At 37.5% G+C, this 26,728-nt stretch overlaps 1 long non-coding RNA gene across 1 annotated transcript; it reads left to right on the top strand.

Annotated features, from left to right (window-relative positions):
* The first annotated feature begins 362 nt into the window (after positions 1-362).
* On the top strand, positions 363-12,473 carry LOC140325037 (uncharacterized). Its single transcript, XR_011919633.1, has 3 exons — positions 363-498; positions 11,734-11,827; positions 12,102-12,473. It is a non-coding gene; the product is annotated as an uncharacterized lncRNA (long non-coding RNA).
* Positions 12,474-26,728: the final 14,255 nt, after the last annotated feature.

The raw sequence follows: 26,728 nt of genomic DNA, 5'->3' as shown, positions 1-26,728 counted from the left end.
GATTCTGTGACTTTATTGTTATGTACTTAACAGGCCATTATGAAATAGATTTTTGTATGTTTCATATTATATATTTTTTACATTTCATATTATATATTTTGTATTTTCATATTATATATAAAATTTCAAGAAAACATCCAAAAATAAGTTTAAGTACATATATTTAAGATGTGTTACCTCTCAAAAAAAACTCTGGTAATGCTTATCCCATTTTGCAATACATAGTTTTATACACTCTACCACATTGCATGGACAAATGTAATTATCTGTTTACTGTTTTAATATAGCAGCTTCCTGTATAACCTGCCCACATCTATCTTTTGTGAAGCAAATTTAGAACAGTCTGTAAAATATCTAAAGATTGAGCTAAAGATTTAGGGTCCTGGAGCTACAGCTAAACGCTAACTAAACTTGCATTGGTGTAGGACAAGATCTTGCTGCGGGTTCTGATGTATCCAACAGAACAAGTCAAATGTACAGCTTTCTTTGTGATTACAGGTAAGCTCTGAATGCATGTGTATTAGATTCTACCATTTTTAGAGAAGAAGTACTTGGGATTGGCAAGTAGGATTAGTCACTCCTCCTAGCCAAGCTCCTTTCCCCCCCTTCCCCCTCATGGACTGGCTGACTTATTCATCATCACAGCAGGAAGACAAATTCCTTGATTGTGATGCATTACCCCGGAGCCAGGGTTGAGGCTTCCTTCCTCCTTATAACCAATCTATAGTTTGTGTGAATGTCGCACAATATTTTTTTTAGATCAGGGGGTGCTACAGGAGAGAAGAGCAGCTAAGGAGAGCAGTAATGGTTGTGTAGTTGTTTTTGCTGTCTTGGTTCTGCAGCTTATTTGATGGTAGTGTATTAAAGTTAAATGATCACATCCGCTGGATGGTATAGCCTTATCAGACATGCCCAGAGGTGCCAGATTATCCATTGCAAGAAACTGGATACTAGGCAAGAATTGTCTGAGTATGTCATCCAGTTGCTGTCTTGCCTACCCTCGAATGTGCAGCAGGTAGAATTGTAGCTCCAAAACAGACTTGTGCCTTTTACCAATGTGGAGCAATTGAATCAATCCTAGACTGATTCTCTGTTTAAGCAACCTGTTCCTATTGAACTGATCAGAAAAAATGGATTCAGATTGCTCTTAAGCTGTCTAAGGTTCCTAAACTTGGCTAAATCCATTTGTGGTCATTTTTTTAAAAACAGTTTTATTGAATTTTTTTCTATTTAAACATATACAAAACAGCAGCATAGGGGGGCAATATAGTACCATAACAAAACCAATATAGAATAGAATACCTAAACAAACAAAGCTCGAAGCCTTATAATATACAGTAAATACAATAACACATTAAAAGAAAAACTACATTATATTTCTATTAGAAGTGTTTTGATGCATCAGAAGACTCGATTTACATAATTCCAGGTAGAGTATTGTATTTTATCACAGATTGCTGATCTTTTAGGGGGTGACAGCTCCTTGTCAATAAATGCATGCCATTTCCTTAGGAAACAAGTAACATCAGAGTTGTCTCCCTGATCTGCTTCCAACAATTCTCTATGTAAAATCTGTTTCAGTACAGATTGGATTTCAGTTAGGGTAGGTGTCCACAAAGCCATAACAGATCTCCTTGCTGCTAGTAAATAGATGGTATTACATCTTTTGGTACCTCGACTTAGCAAATTATCTGGGATATCATCCCAGCTTCCAAATATACATTAAAGAGCATCCACTGGGAATGAGAAACTTGTGATCATATGGAGAAACTGTAATATCCTTTGCCAGAAGGTTGATATCGGGGAGGGGGGGGGGGGGGGGGGACATGTCCATAAAATGGTGTTTCAAAGAGGGCCAGATAGCACTGCATTTCTTACACTTTTGCTTGTGCCTCTCCCTTGCTATTTCCTTTTTGTGGGCAGAAAACCTTATATGCTGTATTCATCTGTTTAAATTTATTTTCTCGCTACGTTTCATAATCATGTTTTTTATGCTTTATTAAATAGCCTGATACGATTTTGTCAATCAAATCTGGTTTAGATAGAATTTAGATACAGGTAGTCCCTGAGTTAAGGACCCCTGTCATGTGGACAACGCTTAGATACGATTAGAGCTTCCCTGGTTGTTCATGCGCAGGACAGGGGCTTGATGGGGGGGGGGGGGGGGTTTGCATGACTTGCAGAAGAAATCTTTTGCTAAACACAGCTGAGGTTGTGGGTAATCCTAAGAACTGAGCTCATCTGTAACATCTTGTAACTCTTTAATGACCAAGACAAACTCTGCAGTTGCTTCTTTTTGCATATCAAAGCTCAGCTTACTCCAGAAGTTAATAAATGTGTAGGCTCCATTTTTTTTTGCTTTGTTTTTTCGCATTGTTTGTGATTAACTCACAGTGAGGATTTTATACAGTAACTGACACCACACTGCCTAATCAATTGTTGAGACAAACATCTGTCATAATTGCATTTATTAAAATAACACACTTGTTCCAACTTACATACAAATTCAACTTAAGAACAAATCTACAGTCCCTATCTTGTATGTAACCCGGGAACTACCTGTATTCTATTTGAGTGCACTGTCTTTACCTAAAAAGTTGCATCCTGCTTGTTCCTCTAAAGCAGTGGTCCCCAAACTTTTTGACAGTAGGGCCCGGTAACATAGTTTGAAATTTTGCCACAACCTGGTAAAAGTACAGCTTACATTACTCTGCTATTCTCAGGAGTTCTGCTTCCTGTCAGCACACTAGCTGAGAATAGCAGGGCAGTGTAAGAAAGCTGGTGTGGTGTCAAGTGGCAGAGCTGCTGGGAATGGCAGAGAAGTGTAAGCCTTACATAGATTGCTCTGCCATTCTACCGCTAGTTGGGTGCCTGCTGTCACACTGTCACTAGCTTAAAAGCAGTGTAAGGAGGGCCTCCAGCAGTGATAGCTTCTGCCTCCTGTCATTTGCGACCCTTAATTTACCAACCACGGGCCGAAACCAATTTGCCACACAATATTTCACAATATGAAAAAATGTAAATAAAATAAGTAAAATCACAACAATTTGTTGCAATTATACAAAGGCATTTTGTTCACATTGTGGTATAAATATTTGCCTTAAACCTTAGTACAGAACAGAAACATGCCATCCAAGCAGGGCTATGGAGTCGGAGACAATTTTGGGTACCCGGAGTCACAATTGAAAAAAATGATTGATAACAAAAAAAAAAAAAAGCAAGTTCCAATGTCGTATTTCCCCAACAATAGTCATAATTAAATACTTCTCTGATGTAAGAATAGAGCCCAGTGCATAGTTGTAGTAGTAGTGTAAAGTTCAGCTGAGCTATTATACAACAAGACATTCATATTATTGTAATCTGGATTACAAACACGATAAAGTTTGCTGTTTATAAGCACTTTACATTATCAAGTGATGGGAAACATTACATGTGCCAATGTATTTTTGAGGATGATGGTGAAAAACAATGTGATGCAAAACTTTCAGTGGGTCCAACACAAATGCACCTACAAGAAGAGCATCAAATTTGAAGACGTTTTCATCCTAAAGTGTTAGAAGTTGTGAATGAGAAAGATATCAATGAAAATATTCAATCTACTTTTGGGATAAAAAATGTTCAGAAATCTACTGGATACCAAACACAACTAAGAAGATTCTTTATATCTGACAAAGTTACCATAACAATGACACCAGAAAAAAATCAAAAACCACTTTAATAGTGGTTAAAGTACCAGTATAGTGGATAGTACCACTATCCTTCTTTTCACAGCCAGCCTTTTTAGGCCTAAATGGAGAAAAGGGTAAAAAACTTGGTGTTTCACTGGAAAGAGAAAGTATAAGAAAGTATATACAACTTGTTTGATTGAAGAGGCCAAATGTAAAAAGGAAGAACTACGAAAAGTTCTGAAGGGACATTTTATCTTCATAAAAATGGATACATGCACACGTCACAGAATCAATTATTTTGCTATTAATGTTAGAGTTGTTGATGAAAGAAATAAAACAATAACCTGAACCTTGGGAGTAAAGGACACCCAGGCACATCACACCAGTGACTATCTTCAGAAGTTAGTGGAGGATGTTCTGGAAGATTTTGAAATTAAAAAGGAACAGATTCTATGTATTGTGACATATTGGTTCTAATATGTTGAGCACAATTGAGAAAATGAATAAAGTAGATGATGAAAGTGAGAGATAGATATTAAAGGAAGACAGTTCTGCTAGTATTGGAGAAAGTGAAAACAAGAGAATAGTGACATTTTTGATAACATTGTTGAAAAAGCATCTAAGCGTACTACTATTCAACATATGCGTTGTGCTGTTCATACTCTGCAACTTGCAATAAGAGATGGATTGAAAGATCTTCATGCAGCTACTCTAATTGGCAAATTGAGGCAAGTAACTATTGCAGCCAGGGCCCCTAAAACGGAAGCCATTTTGAAAAGACATGCAGGAAAAGGAACCATTTTGGATCAAACAACATGCTGGGTAAGCACTTATTTTATGATAAAGGGTTTGCTTGAACTAAAAGACTTTTTTGAAGAGCTGGACAATGAAAATGTTTTATTAACTGAAAGCCAGTGGACACAAGTAAAAGCACTGGAAAATAAACTATACTAACCCCTTTACTGTCACCAAGAGTTTGCAGTCTGAGGATTTAACACCTGGTAAATTCTTGAAATGGAAGAGCTTGATATATTGCTTGAACAAAAGTGGAGGGTTAAAAGCTGATGGCATTGTATCTTCAATGACGAAAAGAGAGAATCTCTTACTGGATAATCAAATCTTGTTAGCTGCTATTTATGTTGATCCAATGAGCCGAATTTTGTTGAGCTATGATCAGAATGATACTACAAAAAAGGCCCTCTATGATGTAGCAGTTCGCATAAAGGGATTAATACCTGAAACACCACCACTGGATGAAGTTATAAGCACTGGTAACGTAGGATCATCCTCTTCAAATGAAGAATTAGACTTTGATTCCTACTTGGACAAAATGGAACTTTCAACAGTAAAGCGACATTGCATATGCGTAAAAAATAAAACGACCAGAAAATTTCCAAAAAAGATTCTAGCGGGAGTTTTTTTAAAGAATTAAAAGTAGAAAAGAATGATCGCTCATCGAAGCTGACTGTAGAAGAAGCCATCCTTGTTTATCCTTAAATTATTAGTGATGTGGTCAGAACCGTAACAGCAATGCCACCCACCCAAGTCAGTGTTGAAAGACTATTTTCAGCTCTAAAAATAATCAAGTCAGATTTAGGAGCTTCTATGAAAGAGGATCTGGCAGTAGCAATTCTTTTTTTTAGAACAATACTACATTGAGTTAGTTTTGAATCGCATTTAACAGCTATTCTACTCTACAGCTATATTCCAAGTTTAATATATAAACTGTTTAGGTTTTTCAGCTTTTGTTTTTGTTCATGTAGTTAGGCTTTGTTTTTGTTTTAAAATTACCAAAGAATGTGGTTATATTTTTAAACTGGTAAAGTTCCTGTTCCTGATTTTTATGCATGCTATGCTACTACTTTATAGCCACTTGATAAAAACAATAAATCTTATTTTTTCAGTTTTTTTGTCTTTTGTTTAAACTGGCGAATACAGTAGAGTGTCAGCTTCCTAGCCAGTAGTTCAGTAGTTAAATGGTCTGTATGTTGCCTTCCTTCAATCAACATGGAACATGGAAAATACATTAGCATATTACAGGGTTATTTATTTAATCGTTACACTTTTGCATTCAAACTTCACACTGTTGCAACCAAACTTCACAAAAAAAAATGTCACCCTTATTTTTTATAAATCAATAAATTTATTATAAAATTAAATATAACACAATATTTATACCATAAACGTTTTTCTCAAGAAACATTAAATACAAATATGTAATAATTAAATGATTTATTATTCATTAATGCTTTCTCCTCTTTAGGTATTTAGGCAAAAAGCTAAACATTTTTGTATAATAATTTGAGCAATCCTGCCTACTTATTGTTAAAAATACACTATTGATGCTTTCTAATAAAGCACCCGAATTAATTAGCCTATTTCTTACTACTTATTTCCATTTAGAGAACATGCTCCCAACAAGATTAAGAAATGGAGAGTATGGTGGTAAAAATAGGAGTTGGTGTCCCTTACTTTCAACCAAGCGCTTTACCTTGCTAGTTTTATGAAAGGGGACATTATCCATAATTAGGATGGCACGCTGAACACTCTTTTCACTAAAAACATTCAAAATTTTATCAATAAAAATGAGGAATGCTTCTTGATTAAATGCTCGTGTGTGTGACTTAAAGTGGAGGGTGCCATTTTTTTTCCTCACACAACAAATTGAATCATTTCTCAAATGTACTCCAGCCACAACATGCATCGCCCTTTGCCCAATGGGAAATCTTCCCCTTTTGGTTCTCATTGAGATGTTAAAACCTACTTCATCAAGAAAGTAGATGTTTCAGTGCACATGCGCTGTGCTCGGTGATGGCAGCCAATTGAGCTTCGCTCTGATAGATAGCCGCCAAAAAAATTGCCACGAGCACCGAGCGCAGCACCGCCCTTCTTGTACCACAGCTTCTCAGGATCATCAGGAGGAGATGGGGTTTCGTTCCCAGCAAAATAAAAGGCAGTGCGTCAGGGCAGAGCAGCAGCACTGCAGAGTGTTACTGCCAAGATGGCACCTGGCAGCCCAGAGAACAGCGTGGCTTCAGGTCCTCCGCCTAGTGAGTCAGAATTTCCCTACAGGGCTCTCCTGCTCTCCCTACAGTGCCAGTGCAGCCCGACCCCCTGAGGCCCCAGATCTCTTGGCTAAAACGTTATGTTGCACGAAGCCCTAGATGCACAGTTTAAGAAGTTGGTGGATCACTTTTCACAGGATTTTAGGGAGCTTTACCACTGCACATCGGAGTTAGATGGGCGTATGCATGATACCGCTACTGTCCTGGAAGGCCATGAGGAGGATATAGGTTCCCTGAAATCAGACATCCAAGGTCTCCATTATAAATTGGAGGACATGGATAACGGCACACCGCGCTAATATAAGGATACGGGGGCTAAGAGATTGATAGTGGATCTAAACTCCACGGTCACTGCATTATTACAGGAGTTGGTACCAGACATTCCCATAGACCGGTTAGAGATGGATTCTATTCACAAAACCCTCACCAAACACCAAACTAAGGGCCCGCCACATGACATTGTGATTGTGTTCCACTATTACCAAACCAAAGAGTGTCTGATGCTCAGGTCTCTACAGCAAGTATTTTTCAAGTTCATTTGGGGAAACAGTAGGCCCAGAGTGGCCAAACGAATTCTATATTACCCAAAGTCTCATGGTGGCCTGTCGGTCCCTAACATTCACTACTGTTACCAGGCCGCTCAACTAGCCCTGTAACAGCTTACCATGCTGTAAGCAGGCACCCCTGTGGGTCACTATAGAGGCGTCCTTGATATCACCACATTTGGTGGCAATACCCCAAAATCAAGCAGTTCTGGACTGATGTCTATCAAATTATATATACTATAGTGGACAGAGGTATCCACAAGGATCTGCTTGAAGCCCTTTTGATGCTGCACCCCCAGGGAATCACCAAGAGTCAGTTTCGCCTTATGTCCTCTGTACTTACTGACGGCAAGCAAACCCTAGCTAAATCTTGGTGGTCTAGCATGCCCACTGTGGCACAAATGAAAAAAAAAAAGATATTGTGGTATATGATCAAGGAAAATATGGTGATTAGACTCCAGAATGTTTTGCATATTTTCAGAAAGGTGTGGGATCCATGGATTGAGCACTATATGCCTGCAGATTTTGATAGTTCTTTTCTTACCATGAGTGGGCGGATGGTCGATTTTTCTTCTCCCCATTTGTTTTGTTTATGTGCCAGTGTATATTTGGTAATTTTACGGCCACATTGAGAGACTTCATTTTTGCAGATAATGTTTTTTTTATGTACACTGTTTTTTTGTTTATACTGTTTGATCTGTGAGTCACGTTTATTGTATGTGTATATTTTTTGAAAACTATTAAAATTTTATTGAAACAAGAAAGTAGATGATTTTTCCGTCTTCCTTAGCAAATAAGATCAAGGATTTTAATAGCATAGCTAAGCCTCTATTGAAGAGAGTGGGAATCATTGTGCCTTGCAGGAGTTCTTTTTACCCCCCTAGCGGTATTCCCGAGTGTGACTCGGGGTGGGAAAAATTGTAAAAAGCAGTAACCCCGAGTTACACTCAGGGTAACTTTGGGGGTCCCTCTTACCTTGGCCCCGCTCTCCAGCGGCGATCGCACGATCCCGCTGTGATGGCGGGGCGCTTCTCCGTTGGGGGTGTGGCCCCGACGGAGGATTTCATGCAAGATTTCTGCATGGTGCCCCCCATGCAGGATTTCTGAATGGTGCATCACATCTAACTTCAGATGCGATCACCATTAGTAAATCCAGGGGGTTATACCAGCGGAGATTTCCCGCTGGCAGCACCCCCTGGATCTACTGCAGCTGCTCCCTGCTTGCATCTCCCAGAGGCTGATCTCTGGGTGATGCGGTGGGGATGTCCCCGCCCTGCTTCATTCCCCTGCTCGCATCTCCCGAAGGCTGATCTCCGGGTGATGCAAGAAGGAGAGTGAGCGAGGTAGGGACATCCCCACCGCATAACCCGGAGATCAGCCTCCGGGAAATGCGAGCAGGGGAATGAAGCAGGGTGGGGATATCCCCACCGCATCACCTGGCAAGATGTGTGACATCTTCTGGGTGATGCGGTGGAGTGATGGATTGTGGGGGCGGGAAATTTAAAAGCAGATTACTATGTAATCTGCTTTTAAATTTTTTTTACAGTGAAATACACACAATAACATACAATAAAAGTACAAATACACATTGTAGTACACCAAGCATCACTGCCCAGTGCCCTGATTTACATTTTGCCCACTATTAGCCCTGACCTTGATCTGACCTTTTGATCACCTATAAATCACTTCCTGAATGTATCATTTCATCACTTTGTCTTTGACCTTGATGTTCCTGACTGTTTGCTGGAGACCGCATGGCATCCAAACGACATCTCGCCAGCGCAAGCGCTGTTTTGGAGGAATTTGAAAGCAGCGACAGCGATTTGGAGTCCCTTGTGAAATCGATCGATAGCGATTCACCAGGAAATTTGTCATCAGACAGCGAAAGTGAACTGAGCGACGATTCTGAACCTGTGCTCACATGGTGTCCTATTGACCTTGATGCGGACCAGGCAGCACCGCCAAGATTTCTATTTACCGGCGCACCTGGGATGAAAATTGAGGCTGAATGCGACGACCCCCTGGCATACCTGAAGTTGTTTTTGACCGATGAAGTTAACTAACTTTTTGAAATTTTTTGCTATTTTTTTTTATGCCAACATGTATGCTGCTCTGTGTTTGCTAACTTTTAGAACATTTTTTGCAAATTTTTTTTGCCAACATGTGTGCTGCTCTGTTTGCTAACTTTTAGAAAATTTTTGCTTATTTTTTTTGCCAACATGTGTGCTGCTCTGTGTTTTGCTAACTTTTTAAATCTTTTTGCTAAATTTTTTTTTTTTTATGCAAACGTATATGCTGCTCTGTGTTAGCTAACATATTACTTGCCACCTTCACACTATAAAAGAACATATCCTAAAATACATTTTTTATTTTGTTTTATGCAGGTAAATTACACTGTTGTGGTCTATTATTTCATTATTTTTTATAATTATGTATTATAATTAGAATTTATGATTATAATATAATAAATAAATATAATTATTATACCCGGGAGTTAATCCTAAAAATTACAGGCCCACAATATAAACAAAAATTTCTATGCAAAAAAAATAGGATCACTTTTTGCATCAAAAATCTGACAGAATTAGAGCACTAGGGGGGTTAATGACCATTGCAATTTATTAATGTGTTTATCTATTGTTGAAATAGATACAATAATTCCAAATTCATTTCCCTGGGGATTATTCCGCAATCTTCAGACATTAAGTTGTGTAACTCCTCCTTATGAGCTTCATCCAACTTTGAATTTCTCAGACCTCCTTTTGTAATTTTTCCACTCTACCTGAAGATTCATAGGTCTTAATAATTTTGGTTATGGTTTTACGATTACAACCCAAAACCGTTACTATCTGGGAGGCATCACTTCCATTCAGATAACGGTCTACCACTCTTTGACGTTCTGCATTACTTAATTCTCTGGCCATAAGGGTAAGGACAGTACTAAATATAAAGCTAATAAATTTGAAGATCAAAAGATGAATAATATTGGTATCCTAAAATATAAATCCCTGAAATTTAATTTTAAAATTATAAAAAGTAAAAAAAATAATATTTTGACTAATCATGAATTTATTTTCATATATTTTTATTAATGTTTCTTGGTAAAAACTTTTATGGTAAAAATATTGTGTTGTATTTAATTTATAATAAATTCATTGATTTATGAATAATTAGGGGGTCAAAATTTTTTTGTGAAGTTTGAATGCAAAAGTGTGATTGAGATAAAATGAGAAACACAGTAAATACAGAGGAGTCAGAGAGTCGGAGTTTGAAGGATTTATCTACCGACTCCACTACCAGAAATCCCAGTACCCACTCTGTTTCTAATCTGTTTCTTCTACACTTACCAAAGTAAGCCCTCTTTTGCTAAATATTTACATATAAAATATATGAAAAATGTTATGGTGTTTGAATCCACCGTGTAATGGTGATAACTAGTGTTAGATGTTTAGTAGTAGTGTGTAGTAATTATTTTCTTTGGCATACATTCATGTTTGAATGAATACATTCATGTTATTCTTCCAAGTGTTTGAACTAGTGAGAATTCAACAGAAGATTAAAGTGTCTTTGAATGTTTCACAATTCCACAATTACATGAACAGAAGACATCAGTACTTGGTTTCATTATATTCAGTCACTTCTCTTGCCTGGGAAACTTTCACAAGCAAAAAGCAGAAAAGGAGAGGGAGAGTGATTGCCAATAAATTAGTGTGATCATTTGATTTTTATTCAGCACTGTATGGTTGAACTGTCAGACTATTGCTAAGAAGACCGATAAAATAATATGTTTTATATTGTTCTCATCTTTAAAGGAGGACTCTAGAATACAGTATATAGAATACATTGGTAACATTTGGAATACACATATAGTATTATATAGTATCATACACAATTCATTATTTGGCTTTTCTTAGAATTAAAAAAAGGTTGTCAAAGGTTCCTGTAATTTCATGCTCAGTCATGGGTATATATAACCTTCATCTGGTCTTCCTCCAGGTGTCAGATTTTTGGCCATCTTCATTGGCCAGACTGAGGTGACATAAATCCCAACAGATGCACAGAGAAGTTAATTCAGTCCTGGAAGCCGCAAGAATGCCAGGATACCCACCGTATCTCAGCATCCTACATTGCATGCGCAGCTCAGTGTACTTTAAAGAAAAAAATTGCAAACAGACAGGTATGTTTTTTTGAAGGGACATCAGCTGTCCTGTCCGCAACAAAAATCTTGCCTGTTCGCAATTTTTAAATGCTGAACTATAGTTCCATTTTAATTGGTGTTGCTTTCCTAAATAAATATCAATATCATTTTGCAGATGCTCCCTTTATTTTATTTACTATGTGCTAAATATGTATGTATCTAGTTGAAGAAGTTCTATTAAGATGTACGCTTTTTACATGCCTGTAAATATCATATAAGATAATATTTATTGAAAATAATGTTTTTTTTCTTTTCAGTCATCACATGCTGAATATGAACATAACATCTACAATGCGTGAGAACATGTTTAACTATCGATATAAAAATATGTTTGCTGCATATATTAAGCAGGTAGGGGAATTTTTTTTTTTTTGGTAAGGCATAGATTTGTTGTCATTTAAACTAAAATGATTTTGGTAATACACAGTTAAAATACATACAGTATATTTGACTTATTTAGAAAGTTCTTTAGTTTGTGCAATGCAGTTTAGTAACACGGGCATATTTGTAACATGCCACAGTCAGATCCTGGGTTTTTACTGCAGTGGCAACACGATTCTAGAACGTACTCCGAGCTCACCCTAACTGGTTATTTATACTTCCTCTTTTCCTATGTGGTCTGCAGGACAGCAAAATAAAAGAAGTTAGTATCAAGACTGCACACGTAAGTTTAACATTAGGAAGCATTTGTATGTACAAATGAAAATCCTGTACCTATTTGTATCAATATGAACTACCAAATACAAACAAACATTAACATCTAAAACATGTTTAAATATGCAGTTTTGACTGGCAGGAATTATTTCTTATTTAATGTCCAGTACAGGCAAAGAAAAGTTAACACATATGCCCCTGATTCATCAAGCAGAATCGGATTATCGGTCGCGCATTCGTATTCGCGATCCGAAATCGTACGCGATCGCGCTATTCAACTGAAAAAGCTCGCGGCCAAGGCCGCGCATCTCCGGCAGCTTTACACTGGCGAGCTTGCATTAAAAGTCACTGTTTCCCTAAAAAATCATTCTTTCTAATGGCACACACATTACCCATAGCCCTAAAAAAAAATGTTTGCGCTGTTTAAATGTTTTTATATTAGTCTGTCATTTGCAATCCCTATTTAATGTACAGCGCTGCGTAATATGTTGGCGCTATATAAATCCTGTTTAATAATAATAATAATAATCCAGTGTAAATCTCAGGAGTAAAGGAATAGAAATGTTTTATCTACTTTATCTGTTTATTCAGATGTTTGTCTGGAATAAGGATTTAACATCCCTTTCCTATCATTTGTAGGAGTCATCATACCCTTCATCAACATAGTAACAATATATTTTAATAAAACCTGATTTCTCCTGTGAAATGGAGTCAAAATTTGGTGTCAACGACATAAAAGCATGAATTTTGTTCTGTTTTGTTTTTTTTTCTTTTGTTGTATGTTCTGTTTTGTAGCAACAGCTGCTGGTGTAATAGTGTAGAGAACACACTTTGGCACACTTTAGGGAGTGCAAATCATCTCAAACTGTGTAGACCATGACAAGGAGTTCACTGTACTGTAATTGCCTCTACACCAGTCACCAGATTATGCACCAGATTTCAATCCAGTAGGTCATCTTTGGGATGTGATGGAATAGCAGATTCACATCATGCATGTGCAGCCAACAAAATTGCACCAACTATGTGGTGCTTGTCAGCATAGATCAAAATCTCTGAGGAATGTTTTTAGCACCCTGTTAAACCCATAAGTAAAAAAATATGCATTCGGACCATAAGACGCACCCTGATTTTCCCCCCACTTTCGGGGGAAAAAAAGTGCGTCTTATGGTCCGAAAAATACGGTAATCCTAAAGAATGTGTATTAGCGTTCCCACTTCTCCCCCACACCTCCAGCAAGAACTATTTGCAGATGGGTATACAGCATGCAATCGCTCTGGCGTAATGGTGCACCAAGAGCTCTTTGGGGCACGGTCCCAAATTATTTGCCATATCTCCATCGAAATTGGTCTACCTAAGGTGGCTTCCCATTTATGCATATAGGAGTGGAGCACTAGAGTACCTGTACCCGCCCCCGCCAATATCTAATATATGTCAGATATTAGTCCTGTTCTGCCCGGCCTTCCTATGCATGCCCCCTCAAAGAGGGTAAGAGTGTTAAAACCCATCCCTCTGGTAACTGAATTGGCAAAATTTTGTATTTGTAGATAGGTATAATATGCCTTGGTGCGTAATTCTAAATTCTCTTGTAGTTCCTGAAAGGGGAGCAACTTGCATGTCCTCTGTATAATTTGTCTAAAAATGAAAAGTGCCCTTCGAGTGCCATGGCGTGGTCATCCTCATATTTGAGTTGTCAGGCAGTAGGGATGTATATAAAAACTATGTCAGAGGAGATTTTAGGACAGTTTTAGATAGTCGATGTGTCCTATAGGCCCAAATAAATTTAGTACGTTCGCCTGGAGATGTTTCAGTACAGGAAGAGGGATAGGGACTGTCAGCGTTTCAAAAAGATAAAGCAATTTCTGGAGTATTGACACCTTTATTAAGGCTGTACGCCCAAAAAAGATCAGTTTATTATAAAACTAGTGGAAGATCAGCAGCAGATGTAGCCTTAGGCAGGCCAGGAACCCCTATATTGTGACGTCACCTTTTGTTATCTAAATCTTCCAATTGGTGGCAAAACTCTCTATTTCCTTATTCCCGGGAGTGGATGCGTTCCTGTAGCTGGGTAATCACTGATTTAGCAGCTTGTATATCCTCATCTATGGCGTCTACTTCCCCAGCCAGAGAAGGTTGGTCACCCCAAAAGATGTGAATCCCAGCCTGACATGCCTCCTTGACCCCGTAGATAAGTTGGTGAAATTCTTCCCTGGTATGGAGTGGGGCCTAAAGGTGTTGCCACTGGAGAGGTAAAGTCGGGCGATGCCCTGGCAGATGGAAATGCAGAAAACAAGCCATGTGCAACATTGGTGTGGTGTCCGATCTCAGAGTTGGGAGTCCTGGTTCCTGTGGTGCGGGCGTGCACTGTGATTAATCTCCTGGAGGGGGTTATGATGTCATCTCCACAGTGATGAGGAGCAGTCACGCTGCTGGTGGTGGATTGCTGTAGTGTGGCAGGTAGCCCAGCTGTAGGTGGTGGGTTGAAAGCTGAAGAATCATGCAAAGGTTCTCCTGTGCAATGTGTGGTACTACCTGTAGATCCTGAGGGATCCCCTCCCTTTAAAATTTGTTGGATGCTCATATCTTCTTCCATTAGTTCTGAAGAGCCTGAAAGGGAAGAGGAGGTCAGGACAGGTAGCTCCTGACAAACAGGCTCTGATGAGGGAGGGAGGGGGACGAAGGAGGGGAGGGAGCCGACTGTACTGCCACGTGTGTAGCCAGAGCTGTGGGCACCATCTTAGACACGCACCTTCCGGATGCTAGTGTCTGCTGCAGAAGGGATGGGATAGTTGAGAGCAGCATTGGATTGCTAAGCCTGCGGGTCCCCAATGCCTTGGGGTCCCGCTGGTGCCTTTGCTTTCCTATTTAAGCTTTGTAGAGAGCAGTTATATGCGCCAGTACCTCACAGTTTCCCAATAATTCTAATCGTCGCTACTGAAGTCGTGTATAGAGCATTGATCCACTGCTGGAGACGCTCGGGGAGACCCAGATGTTGTAGGGTTGCATAGAGAAAGGTCCAACTGACCCTGTTGAATGCTTTCTTCGAGTCAGTGGACAGGAACATTAGGGGGATACCTCGTGAATGAGCATAGTCAATGACATTTTGTGTTCTTATAGTGTTATCTCTGGCTTCACGGTGTGGAAGAAAGCCACACAAGACAATATCGCTAGGCACAGGGGATAACCTATGGGCAAGAATAGCCGTAAAGAGCTTCAAGTCGCAATTTAGCAACAAAATTGGTCGATAACTCGAACAGGCCTGGGGGTTTTTATCTGGCTTTAAAAATCACAGGGATATGCGCAGATAGGGTATCAGGAGTAGGCATGTGACCCTGTGAGATAGCATTAAAGGTATCGATCAGTTAGGGGGTATTAGAGGGTATCAAAGTATTTTTTGTAATAAGTCAGAGTGAACACATCTGGCCTTGGAGCTTTACTAGAGGCTGCTTGAGAAACAGCTGCCTGAAGCTGTTCTAAAATAATAGGTTTATCTAATAGATCTCGAGCTTCGTCCCAGATTTTAGGGAGCTGTGATTGTTCCAAGTACTCTATGATTTTGGGTAACTTGGGATCACCTTGATTCAGAGTATCTTTTGGGTGAAGGTTGTATAAACGATGGTAAAAAGTGTGAAAAGAGCTTGCGATATCTGTCACTGTTGGCCCCACGTCTTGGACCCACTCTATGTCAAGTTCAATATGTCCCCCAACGGACCGGTCTAAGGTCAAATTAAGTATGGTTTGCACTGTTGATCGTAACTCCGCATTTGTTGGGGCTTTAGGGATAACTTTTAGCCGTAAGTTTTTGTGACGGCCCCTATTTTTCTGGTCATCAATCCTAAGTGACAAATTAGACAGTATAGATTGTACTTGCGATAGCGAAGACTCCAGTGCTGTCATCCTGGAGAGTGCTTGTGATGAGGTTGATTCTAGTGAGGCCACTTTCCTTTCAATAGTTATAATTTGTTGCTGGAATGAATCCAACTGCCTCTTCACAGTCCCTTCAACACGCTGGACTAGGGAGGAGAATTCATCCTTTGTGGTACTGAAGTGCAGACGAGCCTGCAAATCAGCTGGTAGCTGCAGCTGGGAGGGGGAGACAGATCCCCCCTCTGAGAGTGCTGTCAGCGTTGGAGGATGTGAAGGGGAGACAGGAGAGAACCCCCACTAACCGAAGGCTGGGATGAGGTTGCATCCAGCTCCACATCTTCTCCGTCCTCGTGGTGTGAGGCAGCTGCAGGGGCAGGGGCCATCTTGTCTGGTGAGGACTCACTGGACTCCGGCTGCTCCGGAGGGAAATATTTCAGCAGAGTCGGACGACCAGCTGACTTCTTTGCTCCCCTGGACTTAGACATGAGGTAAGAGATCTATCACGGGGTAAGGGGGGGAGGAGAGGAACACAAGAATGTAAACAGGAAGATAATGACAAGGGACTAGACCTCCAAGCTAGGGAGAGGGAAATGGTCACCACCTACAGAAACCCTAACTCTAGTCCTGACTCCTGTCAGTATGAATAGACCCTGAAGGTGGGAGGTTTCATACTCTGGAACCTAGACCCTGGAAGCTCTGAAATGCCCTAGGAGTAGTGACAGGGTATGAGACTACTGGTTCCTTCCCAGATGAACGAACCAGCGTCTCCCTGAGGCCTAGTAACAATGAGCAAAGGGTAACAACAAAATACCAAGAGAAGTAAACTTATCTTCAATAGAAAATGGATGAGCAGGAGCTCAGAAGAGGAGCACACACCAGCTCTTCCACCTCCAAGCAGAGAATATCAACCGCATTACCTGAAGTGTAAGGCCAGGCTAAATAGAGGAATAGTAATGATAACAAGCTGCAGCTGAGACCAGAGGTGTGGTCATCGCCAACAACAACACTGAAACAAGTGAAAGCAAAGAGACTGTCAGATAACCTCAAGTGCAGCGAGTCTCTCAGATCTTCTACCCTCAGTCACGGGAGGGACCGTGACAGGATCGCTTTGGGGTTTGAAAAAGCAGATTATGACTGCATAAAAAGTCCTGGTAGCTGCGGAGATCACACTGAGCCCTGCTCACTCACTCGTCCATTGCGTAGCCACGTCCCCCCGGGCCACTTGCTCTTAAATGATCTTTTGTGCATTTTTGTTAGCCACCAGTAGATAGTGCTGTGTCCTCATGTAAACTGTTACAAACTGTCATAGATGGCAAGAGTTCGGCACTTTAAATGTAGACACAGTGCCATCTAGTATCTAGTGGCTGGAATAGAATACATTTTCTTTTTCTAATAGCAGGTTTTGGTAAAAAAAAAAATCTCAGTTTTTACTCAAGCATATACAGTATTTCAGTTTACTGGTCCTTGCATTAGTTTAGTTCACACTTCCTGTCCTAGAGTTATTACAATACCAAACTGTCTTCTCTATCTCTCTCTTTCTCTTTTCTATCTGTGGAGGTGCAGCATTACCAACCTCAAAATAATGCACAAAACACATCCTTTTCTACTATATAGCATTAGATAGAGATGTTTTGTAGTTCAAAAAGATAGCTGGGAAAAATATAACTGTTAAGTGTGCAGCACATGGAAAAAAGCCCAGGAAGTTGTCAGCTTGCAAGATTTCGAAATTATTTAAAAGGTATATAAAATAAAACAAAACCACTTTAATTAAATATTTAACAGACAGTAAATAAGAGAAGTTTATTGTTAGTGTTTACATTATATTTTACTTTACCCTCCCTAGCAGTACATTTCCTTCCGGTTTTATGTCTAAAAGCGGTACATTGTTTTTCATGAAAATTTATTTTACAGTATAATATAATAATTTGAGTATAGTAAAATTTGAAACACAAAATCATGTAAAAATAATAAATTAAAAAAAAAAAAATATATTATAAAATATTTATTAATAAAACAAAATGTTCATAATATTAATACAACATGTTGCAACAATAATTGTAAACATTTAATTTTATCAAAATATAAAAAAAAATAAAAATTATATTCATGCTATTATATATACTGTAAAATAAATGTTCTTGAAAACAATGTACTGCTTTTACAGATATAAATCCAATGTATTGAATTTAATACAGTTATTTTGTTTCGAATGCAATACAAATAGATTTTGAATTCCCTGCCCCGCTGGCACTGTACACACGCACCGGAGTCACTGGGAACTCCCCGGTGACTCATCGTGTGCAGAAGCCGCCAGGGGAAGATGAAAGAAGACCAGGATTGCGGCAATGGACAACGCGGGACGCCGGCGGATCAGGTGAGCGCTGTTTTCACTAACTTTCCCATAGGTTTACCTACCCCGAGTGTGACACATGCTTAACAATTAGTGAACTTTTATATAAAGACAGCCAAAGCTTTAAGCAAAAATTAATATTTCCTCTGACATTGCAGCTTGGCACAATACATTTTTTACCCTTTTCTATTTGTCCTAAAATGTACTTGGTGATCTACCTACTATTGCTTAACCTCCCTAGCTGTCCAATTCAGTCCAAATTTAAAAACTGTACCGCTTTTTGCATGGAAATTTATTTTTCATTGTAGGCTATAATTCTTAGGCAAAACTCACCAATATTTAATAAATTTAATAATAAACTTTAAATAATGAAACAAAATATCTGTAAAAAAAAAAAAAAAAAAAAATATTTAATAATGTAATGTAAGTAATATGTAATGTAAGTAATATAGATAGAGATACAAAATTATTTGAAATTGTTTGCTGATCCTCCCACCTGCATTGACACATGTACCAATGTCACCGGGAAACCCCATAGATCTCGTCTCTGTACTTCGCAGCTGGAGATCGAGGAGGAAGGACATGTCGGCAGGACCTGCGGGGACCTGCAGGAGACTGGGGGACAGCGGGGACAGCGACGGAGCAAGGTAAGTGGGTTTTTTTTTTTTTAGGTAAAAGCAACCACGAGTGTGACTTGGGAATGCTGATTTTTGTCTAGAAAATCCACCCTGAGTCACACTCGGGATACCGCCAGGGGGTTTAAGTAATACAAAATGTAGTGAATACACTGGTATAGCCAATGATGAGTACAGTTAAAGATGATCCCTTTACTTAGCTCCCCTACCCCCCTCTGATTACTGGCCCTAAAACAATGTAAAGGCCCTTTTTACTTACCTATGGCATAGTCCACACAGTCTGTTTCCCCAGCATTTAACCTAAGTGTTTAAAAAGCGAATGTCTGAAATTCCTATGCGTTTTCCCGCGTTTATAAGAACCTAAAATGTAAACGCATTAAAATGTGGAAAAACGCTGTAAAAACGAGGGTAGATGCAAAAAAAAAAAAAAAACGACTCATAGGCAAGCTTCAAAACGCTAAAAAAAGTGCATAAAAATTCATATAAACGTAATCGGAACGTTTACATGGGTATTTAAAAGGTCTGTGTAGACCCAACCTAAACTCACATAAAAGCCACATTTACATGATCTTAATTCACAAGTCTTCTTTAGGATTCCCTAAGGATCCCGACAAGGATTAGTTCCCCACACCCTGAAACAGTACTGATATGGATGGAGGAATATGGTAACTATATCTTGGTTTACAAGCTAAGGGAAAAATGTACAGGAACAATATGTGCAGGATGGTTTATAAGAGGGTAGGAGCAAGCAGCAGTGGTGTTAAAATCTTAGATGAGCGTCAATTGATTGGTTCCTGTGTTTCTACTTTTTAATATTTCTGCTAAGCTATTTAAACATCAATGAACCAAATATCTTGTAAGCAAAACAACATTTTATTTAATTCAATGCCCTAGTCCGAAAATTGTGTTAAGGACACATTTCAAAAACATTTTATTAGCTCCTTTCTGCTGGTGACTAGTGTCAATATTGTGTGTTGTGAAGGATGAATCTCTGAGTGCCATTAATAGGATTGACAACTTCATGGAGTTACAGTGTGTTGCTTTGTGTCCTTCATTCAGGATAGAAAAACAGCTGCATTTCTATAGAGGTATGTTAAAGTGAATATGACACTTTTGTATTTGCCATTCCAAAGCACAATAGGAACATACACAAATTTAAATGTTATAATTTTAGATTGAAATAGATCTTTCAATTCTGATTGACATTTGAATGTATTGTGCAAGTGTGAATTTTATTGATTAAAAGTCTGTAAACCATTTGCTATCCTCCTAACTTTTGTCCTTGCCTTGAATTTTATTTTTTTTGTTATGCTAACAATTTATACAAACAATTTATGTTTTTTCCCTTTGCCTAAACAAAACATAAATAATGCTTCCAAAAGTGTGTGAACATTAACTATTTAGCTACCTTACATAAAAGGTGATTCCTTTCAGTCTGATGATTATGTTTTGGGGAAAAATAACAGGGGCTGCACAAGTTACATTAAAGGTTGTGCAGGAGAATGTACTTTTCTAATCATTCAATATTTCTTGCTTTAATAAACCTAGGAAATAAAAATATATGTATCCAAATCTGCTATCAAATGAAACCCTCCCTGTCCAGAGTAAAAAAAAAGTTGATTTATAACTCCGTTAGCAAAGGGAGTTATGACCTTGCAGGGGAATTTTCACTTTCTTTAGATTTCTTAGATTGTGGTAAAAATGTACCCAGTGATGTGCATGGAACACAAAAATTTTGCTTGTACATGATTGGAAAAGTAAAGTCAGTACAACTTCACCTCACTCACTAATCTGAAATATGTTTCGCAGGTTGCTAAGTTGAACAACCTCTATTTCTTTAGTAAATCAGATCCAATGTAAATATTAGAGTAGACTACAAATGCTAGGAGCTAAAAGTGCTTTAGAGCTTAAAAGGGCATATAAAGGAAATAAAAACAAGTGATAAATACATTTGTTTTTTATTTTACCCATTTTTTTTACTCTGGTTACAATGAAAATGTGTTTGCAGGAAACCACAACTACAGTGTTTCCCATCCAGGGTTCTGTGGAACCCAAGGGTCCCTCCAAAGGTTGCTAGGGGTTCCCTAAACAATGAGCAATTTGTAAATCTCAGGTCAATTAACACTAACAATTGTGATCTTTTTGGTTATCTGTAAGGGTGGCAGGCTTCCCACTGGCCATCAATGTCCCCAATGACCACTAAATCAATGTGTGTTGTAGATAGAGTAAATATAGTAGGGGTTCCCTGAAAACCTGAAAGTTTTTTCAAGGGGTTCCACCATGTTAAAAAGGCAGAAAAACACTGCTATAGGATATTTTGGTTCCTATTGTGAGAAAGAATGAATGTCATAAAATAAAAGTAAATCACAACAGCATAGTCTGCTAGTATGAGACTTTGAATGTGTTAGTAAATGTAGAGGTCAATAAGTGTTTATATTTATTTAATAATAAAGATAATTTTTCAAAAACAATAAATTTGTTTTTTGTTCTTTCACTACAAAAAGTTATGGCAATTAGTCAGGACTAGTACATAGAACATACAACTGTGGAATCATGACTTCACTAAATATACCATACAGTATGACTGCTGTAATTAGAATACACTTATCTTAATTTTTACAGTAACAAAGAATAAATCAAAATAAAATGTATTTTCAATTTTAAAAGGGCCATTTATGGGCCACTTTTTTTTATAAATGTAATATACAGAGACTGATCTAAAGAGCTGTTATTAAAGCATGGTAATTTCTTAACTGTAATTGGAACTACAAATAAACAATTGCAAGAATTAATATTCTGTTTCATGATATGTATGGTACATAGCATGGAATATAATTATTTTTTATCCTTGTCCCATAAATATTTTCCAACTCTACATTTTACATTACCCTGAATTCTATTTTCACTTTACAAAAATATTTACTAGATATTGTGCTATGATTAAAGTGAACATCAAGTAAAATTAATGATGTCAGAATTCATTTTGTACTCCCTATTATCATATGTAATTGTGTATTGTTTGTCACCAATTTGAAATACCAAACATGATTTTTCTACAGGACTAGGAGAGAGGCAGTGTAGCCAAATAAAGTGTTATTCATCATCAGTATTTACTCTCCCCCGAATGCTCATTTTATTCACCACTTTTTTCTATAAAATTTAAATGTTGCCTATTTTGTTGTATATAAAAGCAGAGGGGCAATTTATGTAGGGATAAGCGAGCGAAACTTGTAATTTCGATCTTGCGTCGAATCGGGCCTTTCTCGCATACAGAACATGTAAGCGAGAACAGCCTTGTGATTTGCCATGAGGTCGTGTTCTCGCCGAATTCAGAGTTTATTTGAGTTGGCCTGCAGTCACAGGTGATTGGAAGGCATCCGCGTGCCTCCTATCAGCTGTGACTGCAGGTTCCCATGGTCACTGGGCTGTAACAGCTCAGGGACCGCGGGAACCTGCACCCTGGACTTTAATGGAATTCCCGAAAGCGGTTCACCAAAATTTTTGCGAGACCGTCAGAGGCATTCTCGCTCATCCCTAAATCTATGTCAATCTTTTGAACATATATGCTCCTTTTCCTTACAACTAGCCTTCCAATTTTCTTTAGCCTAAAAATCTAAAAACCTATATTTAGGATCTGCTACTCCTTTTGGAGTCACTAGGTGCCACTTTGCTCAAACAAGAGCAAAATTATTGTCTTGTAATGTGGTAAAATCTGCTCAGCATTGTCTGCAAACTCTCATATTTAGGCAAAAAACATTCTGCAGTGTACTGGTTTGTTGGAATTTTTAGGAAAACTCTATGATAAAGGTTTTTACAAGGAACCTTCTGAGATTTGTCCTTTCTTTCAATGTTTAAATGTCTTTTTCTTCAGCATTTTCCCAGAACAATTAAAGCATGGGACCTCTGTATCTGGATTCATGAATGTTACAGATTGTTTACAAGAATTTGTTCAGGTAAATCTGCAAATCATAATTGAAGTAATGTTATCAACACCATGTTTCAAACATAAATGCGTCCGTCTGTTTATTATCCTATGGTAATGCATCATAAATTTGGAAAAATTGAAAGTATTAATCTTACCTTTTATTTTCTGATCAAAATCAATTCATCATTAATATTATGGAAATATGCTACTTAAAATTAGATTTCCATTATAGGGTTGTTTGGATGTTTTTGCATGTGATTTAGGGATGGTTTAGGAACCATATGTTATCAAGTGCTTTATAGTAAAATGTAATTGAAAGGAAAAATTACATATTTTATTGTTATGTATTTACTGATTTTCTGTGTGTTTTTTCTTGCTATGTAATTTTTAACAGTTATAATATTAACAAATATATTTCCATAAACACATTTAGTGGAAAAAGTAAAATTGCCCCCCAGAAAAAATAATTTCTAAGGGCAAAAGAAAAGAAAGTAGGTATTTAGGGCTAATTATTAACTATGGGTTAGCAGTTATTTTTTTTGTTTTTTTAACTTTTTTAACAAGCAGTTTGTCAGCTGCTGTAAGAAATCATTTGTATTTATTTAGAAAATCTTAACTAAATTATCACTGCAATTAGCTTTAGTACAAAAGTCACCTGCTTCAGTGCTGCATGATGATATACATGACAGGCGTACATGGGGGGCATACACAGGAGTATTTATTCAAACCCACAGTCTTAATATAATTTCAATAACACTTCTGATACTGCCACTTTTCTGTGTGTCTGTTTCTGTGATACATTTTCTGTGTGTCTGTTTTTGCTTCTCATCTTTTACTGTAATTACTAATATTACAACTGCTACTATTATTTTATCTAGTTCTACATGTAATGCTGAGTAAGAGCTGAAGAATGGGTTTAGGTGAACAGGGCAAGTACAAAGAGATATTTTCTTCTTTAAATTTAGAATAATTTTCTAAATAGATCCTGTTAAATGAATCCATTCAAAAACAAAATTTAAATGTATATCTCCAACCTTTCATTAATCCCCCACCCAATGGCCCCAACCCTTATATGTTCAAATCTTCTGGTTAGTGATGTGATAATATAGGGTCCTTGCTTCCTCAGCTACTTGGCAGGTGGTGGAGTTTATTACTATAAAGAGTGTAGCTGATGTCGATGATGACAATGTTGCTTTCTGAATTATTTTACTGGTTGTCCAAGCTGGCATGGTGATGCACTTCTTTGTGGTTACAGACTTTTGGTTAAATAATTCAGTATGTCATTTAACCCAAAGTAGGGTTTATTGTCTTCTAAAGAGCACAGTTTTAGAGAAAAGATGAATATTGCAGAAAAAGTTGCAATTTATGGGCAATATAGTTTAAAGTCCGTTTTAGAGACTGGGTTCTGCATTTAAATGTGAGTGTAATGGCTAAAAAATTATGTAGTAAAGTCTCAGAACTTTTTTTTTTTTTAACTGTAGGCTAAGCATTCTAAACAATGCTTTTATTGATATGAAAATTTCAATATGTCTCTTAAAAAGCCTAGATTCAAAATGAAAGCACCTAAACAGCTTGATATGTGGGGATATACTTAAATTTTTGTTCTATCTATACACTCGGAAGTATTTTGAAAGACATTTAATGATTTCTGTAAGCACTGGCAAAGTTTTTTTAAAGAGGTTTTTGGAAGTAAAATAATAAATAATGTTATAGTATATTATATAATGTTATACCTTATTGCATGTATTTGTACAGCATTGAGATTTATAACAATGATTGTAGTAACTTGTTGCTAGAATTTTAAATATTTTGTTCATTTAACCACATGGTGTCACAATTGTCTCAGTTTTAAAATATATATATAAATTGGTTTCCCATTTTTGCTTCTGGAATTTATTTATTTGTGCAACATATTCATATTTTTTTTTTTGCTTGAGGACAAGAAGGATAATAATGATCTTAAAACATTGGAAATGTTTACAGGGTGTTTTTCTCATAATGGAGAGTGCTTCAAAATTGGTCCTGTGCCAGCTTCATTACATGGTACCCAAAGCACAAAACATTTGTTGGGAGAATAGCTCAGGATCTGGGGCTGCAGATCAATAACATTCACTCCAGAAGGTTGACGATCATCTCTAAAGATAGTAATGATTATTTTCAGGTAAATCTGCAAAATTGAATTTACTTTGTTAATAATGTTTTAGATAGAGAACAGTTGTGTCCTAACATAAATGTTTGCATTGTTCAGATGGAAGTCATCATTGATAAACCTGTGTGGATTTATCATATTGATGTGGAAATCAAAGATATTAATGGGAATTATCCAGTATTCTCATGAGACATATTCAACATGATAATTGCAGAATCTAGGTTGCCAGATGCTCATTTTCCACTGGAGGGCGCAGTTAATGCCAATGTTGGAAAAAATTCAGTTAAGTTATGTGCTTTCAACAAATAAATATTTTACACTAGATGGGCAAACATACACCGAGCACAGCAAATCTGTTCAGCTTATTTTAGGGAAACCACTGGATAGAGAGCAGATTTCTTTCTACAATTTAACACTTACGGCATATGATGGAGGGAATCAAGTGGAACAACACAACTTTTATTAACAGTACATGTTAATGATAATGAACCTACATTTGTTCCACGGTTTTATAAAGTGAATTTGTTGGAAAATGCTTAAAAAGGAACTATTGTCACCAAATTAAATGGTACAGCTACAGATGAATGGGAAAATAGTGAAATATTTTATTTGTTTAACAAACTCGTTCCAGACCAAGTTTCTACTGTCTTTAGTATTGATTATTACACAGCTATAATTCGTGTTGAAAGAAACATTGATTATGAAAATAGAATCCTATATAAAAAAAGGGTTGATGCTGTTAATAAAGGTCCATATGCTATGGCAGGACATTGTAAGGTTTTGATTAACATTTTGGTTGTAAATGACAATTACCTGGAAATGATAGTGACTTCACTCAGTGTTCCTGTTCCTGAAGATGCATTACGGTTGTTGCTGTCATCCACGTGCAAGACAAAGACTTAGGGGCAAATGGGAAAGTTGTCAGATATCGGAAAATTTTCCTTTTGCTATAACACCTACATCAAGGGAATATTTCTCTAATCATGAGTGGGAAATTTGTTTGAGAAAGCATTTCAGCATATGACATGAAAATATCAGCCACTGATGAAGGTTTCCACCACTATCAGTACCTACAAGAATTAAAATTGAAATAAGTGATGTGAATGACAATTACTCAATCAATCTCAATTAGGGAAAATAGCCCACTTGGATCACATATCTATACTGTATCAGCTTTTGATCCAGATATGAGCCAAACCTATTTTATTGCATATTCTATTGCTGATAGTACATTTGAAGGGGTTTCTATATCATCTTACATATCAATTAATCGAGAAAAGGGCAAGCATTATGCACTTTTGTCCTTCGATTATGAACAAGTGGCCCAGTTTCATTGTCAAATAAAAGCTACAGATGCAGGCTTACCACCACTTAGCAGTGAGGTGGTTTTATATATTTTCATTAAACATATTAATGATATTTCACCTGTGGTTTTAACTCCAAAGATTAACCTTGAGTCTGAAGCAAATGAGATGGTTTTAAAGTCAGCTAAAGCAGGACATCTTGTGACCAAAGTTAAAGCAGTTGATGCAGATTTAGGGTACAATGCTTGGATTACTTACAAAATCAAAGATCATCCAAAAAATTTCTTTCAGTTTTGGACGTCATACTGGAGACATTACTGTTGTTCGTCCTCTCTTAGAATCTGATGGTAATGAGCATAGACTGTCCATTG

Source organism: Pyxicephalus adspersus, chromosome 2 (assembly GCF_032062135.1).
Source record: "Pyxicephalus adspersus chromosome 2, UCB_Pads_2.0, whole genome shotgun sequence".
NCBI lineage: Eukaryota > Metazoa > Chordata > Amphibia > Anura > Pyxicephalidae > Pyxicephalus > Pyxicephalus adspersus.
Note: the sequence above shows the minus strand (reverse complement) of the source record. Positions and strands in the feature narration are given on the sequence as shown.